We start from the raw sequence: 12232 nt of genomic DNA, 5'->3' as shown, positions 1-12232 counted from the left end.
TGACTATTAGATTTTCGTCCCCCTTTACATACTGCATTACCCTTGCAATATCCTCATACACTTTCTCTATCTGTTCATCTTCAGCTTGCGACGTCGGCATGTATACCTGAACTATCGTTGTCGGTGTTGATCTGCTGTCGATTCTGATTAGAACAACCCAGTCACTGTTCCGTTCACAGTAACACACCCTCTGCCCTACCTTCCTATTCATAACGAATCCTACACCTGTTATACCATTTTCTGCTGCTGTTGATATTACCCGATACTCATCTGACCAGAAATCCTTGTTTTCCTTCCACTTCACTTCACTGACCCCTACTACATCTAGATTGAGCCTTTGCATTTCCCTTTTCAGATTTTCTAGATTCCCTACCACGTTCAAGCTGCTGACATTCCACGCCCCAACTAGTAGAACGTTATCCTTTCGTTGATTATTCAATCTTTTTCTCATGGTAACCTCCCCCTTGGGGGACTATTCCGGAATCTTTAGCCAATGGAGAGATCATCATGACACTTCTTCAAATACAGGCCACATGTCCTGTGGATACACGTTACGTGTCTTTAATGCAGTGGTTTCCATTGCTTTCTGCATCCTCATGTCGTTGATCATTGCTGTTTCTTCCGCCTTTAGGGGCAATTTCCCACCCCTAGGACAAGAGAGTGCCCTGAACCTCTATCCACACCTCCGCCCTATTTGACAAGGCCGTTGGCAGAATGAAGCTGACTTCTTATGCCGGAAGTCTTCGGCCGCCAATGCTGATTATTTATCAAAATTTAGGCAGTGGCAGGGATCGAACCCGGGACCGAAGGCGTTGTGATTGTAAATCAAAGACGCTACCCCTAGACCACGGGTACCTTTCTGTTGCTTAATGAAGTTAAAAAAATAGACTTCAATCCCTTAGGGCTGTACTGCATGCCTGAGAGCATGCACGTCAAAGCTTCATCTTTTTTTTCAGTTAAAAGGATTACTAAACTTTTGGAAGAATATTAGGTCCATTGAGAACAGTAACTGATACGTATTAAACAATTTTAATATTTCTTTTACTTATGACCAGTTTCAGCCATATAATGGCTGTCTACTCAAACCATTGTAATTAGCAAACATATGATGAGTTGATATATGTTGTCCAGTATGACAACATGTGCCCTGTTTCAGCCATCATACGGTGACTAAAGCCTCCAACACAACTGGCGACAAAGTTGCGCAACATTGTATACCGATAGTTCCGATACGCTGTGGCGACAGTACCCATTCAAAGTCGAGGGTCCACAGATTCAGAGTCAGTTTCACTACAGAAATCGGTAAATGTTAAAGGAAACAGGTTGACACTGGGATCAAGCAGAGAAGACCAGACAAAAAACAACTAAAACAACTACAATGGTACATATTGATGTATTATGAATTGGTGTATTAATATGTGGATGAAAAATTACTAATCCTTCGTCAGAAATAATAATAATACTTATGTATACATAAATATGTAATATTTATCATTGTTATACAGATAAAAATCAGTGTACTGTAGTGTCTAACTTGCGAAATTAAATAAGACGTATTTACATCATTGGCAGACTATCTTCATCGCTTTCACCGCTATCCATTCGTCGATTTTCCTTGGGTTCCATGGCTCTGTAGTGCATACTCTAGTGGGTGGTAAACAAACTACTCTTTTTTCTTTTTTCGGAAAGTACATTTTTGTACTTACACAACTTTTTGTGCTCTCTCCTGAACTGTGATTTTAAATTCTGTATTTTTCCCATGTGTTATGATATTTGGTACTTTTTGCCAAATGGGACATAGAATTCCTCTTTTTGTTTCTGTTTTGGTAGTCTAGGCCTGTCACATCCCACAGATATGATCTATTTCCAGTTGCAACGGTTATTTCGCGTTCTCGTCAATACAGTATCAGAACATTTAAGTTCTACCACTGTAAAGACGGGAGATCATCGATTCGGAATGTCAGAACTGTGTAGTAAGCAGCGGCAGGAACAGCACCACAAAATTACGCAACACTAACACTCCAAACCATCGACTCTCGGAGAGAGATTTTAACCGTGTTCAACCAATTTTTCTCCGAATCATACTGTTTGTGGGAAAAGCAGTGAGAATAATTACTTTTGGAAACCTTTTATCAGACACAGCCTGTTATAACAATAAACTGTTTCGCTTAATAAAACGGCCGCCAGCCCAAATCGGTAACAGTGCTTACACAAAAAGATGAACTCAATTTTCGACACTGAATAAATAACTGCTTTCACTTACTACGTAATTTAAACACAATCACTTAATTTCCATTTACTACAGTCACTTGGCAGTAAGTACTATTAAACCCACTTTTGGTACTTATGGAATTTATCACTATACTTCAGTAATTATTTAAAGAAGACACACACAAATGTTTCAACAAGTACAAAAAATATATTAAACTTATGGTTATCATTCATATGACCAAAACTATTATTTAACACGACTAAATTTCATTTCTTTACGACTGTTATTTGTTAACGTTTCACTAACACCAATATTTTTTCTGGCTTTCTATGACATTGAGAAGCAACACGAACAATTGCTGTTAAGATTGTTGCAGTTAAACAATTATGTTACTTTACTTTCATAAATACTATTGAAAACTTATCCTCATGGTCACGCAAAGCGGTGGCCCTTAAACTGATACGTGCAAACTTTAGTATTTAATAACGATTTTCAGAATTTACCACCAAAACAGTAGTATTGCCAGTAATTTACTATTATTCAAGCTTCAATAAACATCAGGATACTCGGAATAAATTCGTTTAGGTAAGGACCCTACTGAGGTAAATGAAATAGGAAAATTACGGTTAAACACGAAGGTACATTTAACACTTATATTCCACTGATAGAAGGTGGATGGTTCATACTGTGATACATTTCTAAATAATATACTTTGCTGTTATTGATGTCGAAGGTAGCGTGAGGCGGTGCTGCGTAGTAACATTGCGCAGGTATGGCTCTTGGTGTACATAGCTCTGTCTTCCTCTAGGTGGCGACGATAAAATTGCAAATTTCTGAGCTATTAATTTATTGCCGTACTGCGCCAATCATGTACAACACGTCCAAGGCCAAAACCCAGTCTTGCAGGTAAATTCTGGGCCTCTATTGCTTGACCAACGTAATGCATGTTCACCACTTGCAGGGCAGCTACCGACTGTGTGAGCCACTTGCGCGCCAATTCTTACTCACACGCCCCACAACCTTTTCCATTCCACTTCAGAACGGAGTTCCGTTCTACCTATGATCCCTACACCTTTTCAGTTTACACTTGTGCTTACAAAAACCCTCAGTATGAACCACCTACAATTGCATGACAGCATATACACACAAAATTGACATAATTTATTACAGTTGTACTTAATATATTTCATAATTATTTACAAAATATGTTTTAATAGATTTATTTCACCTACGTCAAAGAAGTCATTTTAAACACGTAAACTACACTTAACAAAAGCTTACTCTCGTTATAGTATTTGCTTAATTTTTCAAAATTATTGCAGAACAAAAAAAAATTTAAAATATACAGATTATGGCAGTATTATATTTACAATAGCATTACACAGTCTCCTAACTAGAAATTGACTCTAAGGGCTTACGGACTACAGTAAGTCCTGTAACACTGTCACGTGTTCCCTGTTTCGATGGGGAACCTGAGGCTAGCGACGTTTGTATCACGACGGTCGTGTAGCACGAGAAGAATGTCGCCGAACATTCCTGAAACATGTCCCACTACACGTTTTCAGCTACCTTATAGCTAGGTGTGTAAGAGGCTTAAGACTTACCATTTGTTAAGATGGCCAGTGCACAGCTGTAAAGAGTATCAGAAATAACTTCGTACTGTGTGTAGAAGAAATAATATTTTTTGTAACATTCGAGATTTGTGACTTACTTTTAGAAAATGCATATTCGAAATCCTGAGAAGTATCGACACTCTTAAGTGGCAGCCCCTGACGTTTCCTTCTTTTGTGCGCAGCTGGCGGGTCGCAGCCGCCTGGGGGCAGTGCTGCCAACCAACTGGGAGGCGGAGGGTCTGCCCCCTACTTTGACAGGTCGGCGTCGCGCAACGTGACGGCCCTGCTGGGGAAGACGGCGTACCTCAACTGCAGGGTCTACAACCTAGGCAACAAAACGGTAAGCAGCCCAGCCGCGAGGCGTTTTGCTAAATTTTCTTACACGCTTCCTGGTGCAGTATCATGTGCCTGTGCAACGTGTATTGACTAGAGTCCATATTATAATTACATATTCTTTTCTTTAGATGTACTTTACTTATAACAAAAACTAAAATGCTGACGAATTACACTGGAAGGACACTCTGCCAGGCACTTAAATGTGGTTTGCAGAGTATCCATGTAGATGATATTTCAAATTTTTCCGAGGGACGTTCATTCTTTTATTCTACATCAGTTTCTGTTGAAAAAATACAGAATTTGTTGTGAGACTTCGTGGAATGTTTCCGCTTCAACCACTATAGCTTCATGAGGTTTCGATAGGTGGTGAAGCTCTACATAGTGGTCAGAATGGTGTCTGTAACAGAAGAGATTTCGAAGCAGAGATGTCACAGAGTTTTGGAAAACCAGCATTCCTGATAATCACAGGCGCTTTAAGAATGCCTACAGACAACTGGCCGCGAACAAAAGTGTGGTGAGACATTGGGCGAGGCGTCTGCCATCATTGCAAACGAGAGGGCGTTAACCTGACAGGTCACCGCGTGGCTGTCGGCTGCACCCAGCTGCGACTCCTGCGATGTTGGAACACTCTAATATGAGGTGATCGACTGATCACATTCAAACACCTCGTTGCACCGCGGGACGTCTCTGTTGGTAATGGTCAGTATACTTCATTGATCTGTTCTTCCTCATCCACCCTATAGCCTGGGCCTCGCGTTGTCTGACTTCCACCAGCTTGGAGCAATAAAGAATGCACACTCTGGGAAGCAGTACCTGGATGATGTGGAAGTTACTGAAACACAAAACACTGGGTCGGACGCTGGCCAGCAGAATCACACGACGCGGGCGTAGGGCCCTTTCGAGTGAGGTAGCGTAAGGTTGTCGCACTGAACAAAGATTATGTTGAAAAATCGGGTTTTTTAGTCAAAAAGTAGGGAATAATACGGTTTACTGGAAGCCTGAATACGACCAACCTCCTTTCAGAAAAAAATGTGTAGCATTACTTATTGAATGCCATTGATTTTACGTATTTTTAGGTATAATACACATTTCACACCATACTAAAGAATTTTGCGTATTTTAATATTTTTGCGGACTTGTCTTCCATTTTCTAAGCCCCATACAGTAAAAATTTGAAGTTTCATTACTGTGTTTACAAACCACCAGCATGCAAACAGGAAACGAACGACTAGACAGATTGGAGTTCACATCATTAATCATTGTTTATTGAAACGTATGTATTTAAGAAAAATAACTTAAATTAGGTAGGTTAACAGGATTAAAAGCCACACATTGAAGTTTTGAAATTTAAGAAATTACACACCTTGGTTTGGTGGCAGTTTAAACAAGGCAATAGTTAAAGGCAAAATCTATATCAGACAGCGGTTCTTAGATTTAAGACTCAGAATTTCCAGCTATACGAACTACAACTCACAAAATGCTTCAACAGATCAACAAGTAATTAACATTTGGAAACAGATGGCTCTTTAAGACTCTTCTCAAAAGTTTAAAAACTTAATAGCTGTACAGGAAGACAGAGTAACTTATAGCTGCCTCGAGACAACTAGGAAAAAAAAACTTAAAATACACCTCTAAGTTAATAAAGTAAACAGGACGGCACCCGTGGTCTTGGGGTAACGTGCTTGAGTCATAATCTAATAGGTCTTCGGTCCCGGGTTCGAATCCCGCCGATGCTTCAATTCTGATTAATAGTCATCATTGGCAGCCGAAGACTTCCAGCATAAGGAGTCACCCACATTCTGCAAACGCCCTCGTCAAAGAGGGCGGAGGAAAGGCTAGAGGTTCATGGCACTCTCTTGTTCGTGGGGAGGGAAATTGCCTCTAAAGGTGGAATAACCAACGAGGAACAACGGTATGACAATGCAGAAGGCAATGGAAACAACTACATTAAAGAAACGTAACGTGTATTCACAGCACACGAGGCCTATAATTGAGTAAGTGTCGTGATGATCTCTCCTTTGGCAAAAGGTTCCGGAATAGTCCTCCGATCGGGCTCAGGGAGGGGACTGCCAAGGGAGGTTACCATGAGGAAAGATTGAATAATCAACGAAATAATAACGTTCTACGAGTCGGTGCATGGAATGTCAGAAGCCTGAAAAGGGGAATGCAAAGTCTTAGTCTAGATATAGTAGGGGTCAGTGAAGTGAAGTGGAAAGAGGACAAAGGTTTCTCGTCAGATAAATATAGTGTAATATCAATAGCAGCAGAATATGGTATAACTGGAGTAGGATTCGTTATGAATAGGAAGGTAGGGCAGAGAGTGTGTTACTGTGAACAGTTCAGTGGTAGGGTTGTTCTTATCAGAATCGACAGCAAAACAACACCGACAACGATAGCTCAGTTGTGCATGCAGACGTTGCAAGCTGCAGATGAAGATATAGAGAAAGTGTATGAGGATATTGAAAGGTTAAAACTCTATGTAAAAGGGAGATCAATATCTAATAGCCATGGGGGACTGGAATGCAGTTGTAAGGGAAGGAGTAGAAGAAAAGGTTACAGGAGAATATGGGCTTGGGACAAGGAATAAAAGAGGAAAAGATTAATTTAGTTGTGCAATAAACTTCAGCAAGTAATAGCGAACACACTGTTCAGGAATCACAAGAAAACGACGTATAGTTGGAAAAGGCAGTGATGCGGGAAGATTTCAGTTAGATTACATCATGATCAGAGAGAGATTCCGAAATCAGATACAGGATTGTAAGGCTTACCCAGGAGCAGATATAGACTCAGATCACGACGTAGTAATAATGAAGAGTAGTCTGAAGTTCAAAATATAGGAAGAATCAATACGGATAGAAGTGGGATACGGAAGTACTAAGGAATGACATAAACGCTTCTTCTTCTCTAAGGCTATAGATACAGCAATAAGGAATAGCTCAGTAGGTAATACAGGTGAAGAGGGATGTCTATTCCTAAAAAGGACTATAACAGAAGTTGGGAAGGAAAAGATAGGTACTAAGTAGTTAACTACAAAGAAACCACGGGTAACAGAAGAAATAATTCAACTGATCGATGAAAAGAGGAAGTACAAAAATGTTCCAGAGACTCAGGTGTACCAAAATACAAGTCGCTGATGAACGAAATAAATAGGAAGAGCAGGGAAGCTAACACGAAATGGCTGCATAAAAAATGTGAAGAAATCGAAAAAGAAATGACTGTCGGTGGGATTGACTCAGCATACAGGAAAGTTAAAACAACCTTCGGTGTCACTGAAAGCAAGGGTGTTAACACTAAGAGGGCAACGGGAATTCCATTGCTAAAATGCAGAGGAGAGAGCGGATAGGTGGAAAGAATATATTGAAAGCCTCTATGAGAGGAAGATTCGGCTGACGTGATAGAAGAAGAAACAGGAGTCGATTCAGAAGAAATAGGAGATCCCGTATTAGAATCAGAATTTAAAAGAGCTTTGGAGGACTTACGGTCAAATAAGGCAGAAGGGCTAGATAACATTCCATCAGAATTTCTAAAATCGTTGGGAGAAGTGGCAACAAAACGACTATTCACGTTGGTGTTTTGAATGTACGAGTCTGGTGGCATACCATCTGACTTTCAGAAAAACACCATCCACACAATTCCGAAGACGGCAAGAGCTGACAAGTGCGAGAATTATGGCACAATCAGTTTAACATCTCATGCATCTTGTAAGCTCATGCTTACAAGCAAAATATACAGAAGAATGGAAAAGAAAATTGAGAATGCGCTAGATGACGATCAGTTTGGCTTTAGGAAAGCTAATGAAACGAGGGTGGCAATTCTGATGTTGCGGTTAATAATGCAAGCAAGACTAAAGAAAAACCAAGACACGTTCATAGGATTTGTCGACCTGGAAAAAGCCTTAGACAATGGAAAATTTTGCAAGACGTTCGAAATTCTGAGAAAAGTAGGGGTAAGCTGTAGGGAGAGATGGGTCATATACAATATGTACAACAGCCAAGAGGGAATAATAAGAGTGGACGACCAAGCACGAAGTGCTCTTATGAAAAAGGGTGTAAGACACTGATGTAGTCTGTCGCCCCTACTGTTCAATCTGTACATCGAGGAAGCAATCATGGAAATAAAAGAAAAGTTCAGGAGGGGAATTAAAATTCAGGGTGAAAGGATATCAATAATACGCTTCGCTAATGACACTGCTATCCTGAATGAAAGTGAGGAGAATTCCATGATCTACTGCATGGAGTGAACAGTGTAATGAGTACAGAATAGGGATGGAGGGTAAATCGAAGAAAGACGAAGGTAATGAGAAGTAATTAGGAATGAGAAAAGCGAGAAACGTAATATGAAGATCGATAGTCACAAAGCAGCTGAAGTTAAGGAATTCTGGTACCTAGGCAGTAGAATAACCAGTGACGGACCGAGCATGGAGGTCATCAAAAGCAGACCAGCAATGGCAAGCAGGGCATTCCTGGCCAAGAGAAGTCTAGTATTATCGAATATCGGCCTTAATTTGAGGAAAACATTTCTGAGAATGCACGTTTGGAGTACAGCATTGTATGGTAGTGAAGCATGGACTGTGGGAAAACCGGAACAGAAAAGAATCGAAGCATTTGACATGTGGTGCTAAAGACGAAAGTTAAAAATTATGTGGACTGATAAGGTAAGGAATGAGGAGGTTCTGTGCAGAATCGGAGAGGAAAGGAATATGTGGAAAACACTGATAAGGAGAAGGGACAGGATGATAGGACCTCTGTTAAGACGGGAGGAAATGACTTCCATGGTACTAGATGGAGCTATAGAAGGCAAAAACTGTAGAGGAAGACAGAGATTGGAATACATCCAGCAAATAACTGAGGTATTAGGTTGCAAGTGCTAATCTGAGATGAAAAGGTTGGCACAGTAGATGAATTCGTGGCGGGCCGCATCAAAGCAGCCAGAAAAATGATGAAAAAAAAGCAGCTGCACAAATTTATTGAGCTGCTTTCAGGCAGACAGGGCAAGTTTCTTAAATCTCGCCCCATTGAGCAGTTATGCAATTAATAACAGAACGAGTGTGCACAGAAAATGTTCAAATGTGTGTGAAATCTTATGGGACTTATTTGCTAAGGTCATCAGTCCCTAACCTTACACTCTACTTAACCTAAATTATCCTAAGGACAAACACACACACCCATGCCCGAGGAGGACTCGAACCTCCTCCTATTCACGCTTTTGGGCCGTTTGATTTTTCCAGTCGTCTCTCTAATTTTCCATTGTTGCATCCTGCCGTCGAGCAAGCAAGCAGACTTCTTCAAAATTTTGATGCCTTGTACCAGTTGCAGCAAGCGTTCATACTACAAATCACGTGTGCTGTCCCGTGTTCTGGTTTCACCAACGTACGTCGATGCTATCACTACGAAGTCTGTAGACGTATAGAGCTTTCTTGGAGCTGCTAAGAAATGTTGACTTAATTCCTCGGAAGAGCAGTATATCCCCCACATGGTCTAACGTAAAGAGGACTAGCAACAATTAGTTTTTCCCCGGATCTTTTTCATATTTTGTCTTTGCTATGAGATACAGGTATCAGCGTTACTGATAAAATGTAAACTAGAAGTTAGATTAAGAAAAGAAGATATAGAAAATTACCTTCAACTATTTACAAACAGTTATATACCCATAGGAGTAAGGGACGTAGGTCGGCCCAGGGAACAATGGAGCTAGGAAGCTGAAACGGACAGGTCCCTCGAAACTACTCCATGAAATTAAATGATGACGATGTTGACGACGAGGAACCTGGCTCTCCAGGGATTTTTTAAAACAGACAAACATACAATAGAAAATACGTTCATTGTTTGAGGGCCAACAGTATGTCACGGCTTGTGAACTATAGACCATAATCAACTTCTTTTCCTTCTGATCGTACGTGAATTCTTGTGTGTTTATAATGAAACATTTGCTTAAGGTATGTTACGCTGCGAAGAGTAACTGTGTATTATGGAGACAAGTCGATCTTGTCTTCATCAGGCAGTCTCAGGAAGTCTACTGTAAACCTAATAGTGCTCCGCGAACATACAATAACTGACTACAGACGATGGTTTACCGACTTCGTTAAATGAATGAAGCGGGTTAAGTACACTTAGTTCCAGATGCTAAGCAAAGTTTTCTTCTTCGTTGTTGTTGCTGTCACTGTTGTCACCGCATATTATGGAGAGATCGATATAAGGGCCGTTTGGGTCCGTAAATTATCGACATCGTGCCTTACAAGTATTTTAAAATCATCTTTCTGGAGTTCTGTTACTAGTGTAGAATCGTTGGCTTGTTCCAGAAAAACTTGTGAATGATGTTTGTTCATATACTCTGGAATGAGGTTTCGCTCAGCAATATTCTCACAGCATCGATTCCGTGAGTATTTAAGAGAAACTCTCCTTCCTACCTTGTCAGACTAGTACGCATTGAACGAAGAATATCACGGAGAAACAATCTTGTTACAGCGAAGAGGATTCTTCAGAATCAATCTCTTGTCCTGATTTGGATTATGCGCTGTTTTGAAATTTCTGAGAGGGTTTACAATTAGATGAGAGGCTGAATTAAACGTCTGAGGATGGTGTTTCTCCGACCGACATTTAATTATCTCTCTTTTTTTCCCCTTCAGTGTTCTCCCTTTATCTTTCCTCTTTGATCTGGCATACTTCGTCTAAGCTTTCGCTACGCAATTACCGTTGTTTCGGTCACTATCAATTACTTCCACAACACGGTGCTGACATAACTAGAACTCGATAAAATTTCAGTTTCAAATTATTATACAACCAAATTAGTTCTTCAATACATTTCAGTTATATCTGAATGTGTATGAAATCTTATGGGATTTAACTGCTAAGTTAACCTAAATTATCCTAATGACAAACACAGACACCCATGCCCGAGGGAGGACTCGAACCTCCGCCGGGACCTGCAGTTATATCTGATATTGAAGCAAAAATAGGTCCACTGATAAATTTCTGCAGTTGGCTTCTTCTGAACTTTCCTTGGAGTAAAATTATTTTACACTCCTGGAAATGGAAAAAAGAACACATTGACACCGGTGTGTCAGACCCACCATACTTGCTCCGGACACTGCGAGAGGGCTGTACAAGCAATGATCACACGCACGGCACAGCGGACACACCAGGAACCGCGGTGTTGGCCGTCGAATGGCGCTAGCTGCGCAGCATTTGTGCACCGCCGCCGTCAGTGTCAGCCAGTTTGCCGTGGCATACGGAGCTCCATCGCAGTCTTTAACACTGGTAGCATGCCGCGACAGCGTGGACGTGAACCGTATGTGCAGTTGACGGACTTTGAGCGAGGGCGTATAGTGGGCATGCGGGAGGCCGGGTGGACGTACCGCCGGATTGCTCAACACGTGGGGCGTGAGGTCTCCACAGTACATCGATGTTGTCGCCAGTGGTCGGCGGAAGGTGCACGTGCCCGTCGACCTGGGACCGGACCGCAGCGACGCACGGATGCACGCCAAGACCGTAGGATCCTACGCAGTGCCGTAGGGGACCGCACCGCCACTTCCCAGCAAATTAGGGACACTGTTGCTCCTGGGGTATCGGCGAGGACCATTCGCAACCGTCTCCATGAAGCTGGGCTACGGTCCCGCACACCGTTAGGCCGTCTTCCGCTCACGCCCCAACATCGTGCAGCCCGCCTCCAGTGGTGTCGCGACAGGCGTGAATGGAGGGACGAATGGAGACGTGTCGTCTTCAGCGATGAGAGTCGCTTCTGCCTTGGTGCCAATGATGGTCGTATGCGTGTTTGGCGCCGTGCAGGTGAGCGCCACAATCCGGACTGCATACGACCGAGGCACACAGGGCCAACACCCGGCATCATGGTGTGGGGAGCGATCTCCTACACTGGCCGTACACCACTGGTGATCGTCGAGGGGACACTGAATAGTGCACGGTACATCCAAACCGTCATCGAACCCATCGTTCTACCATTCCTAGACCGGCAAGGGAACGTGCTGTTCCAACAGGACAATGCACGTCCGCATGTATCCCGTGCCACCCAACGTGCTCTAGAAGGTGTAAGTCAACTACCCTGGCCAGCAAGATCT

This window comes from Schistocerca nitens, chromosome 8, assembly GCF_023898315.1.
Source record: "Schistocerca nitens isolate TAMUIC-IGC-003100 chromosome 8, iqSchNite1.1, whole genome shotgun sequence".
Taxonomy (NCBI): domain Eukaryota; kingdom Metazoa; phylum Arthropoda; class Insecta; order Orthoptera; family Acrididae; genus Schistocerca; species Schistocerca nitens.
The sequence above is the reverse complement of the archived record's forward strand: the minus strand, read 5'-3'. Positions refer to the sequence as shown.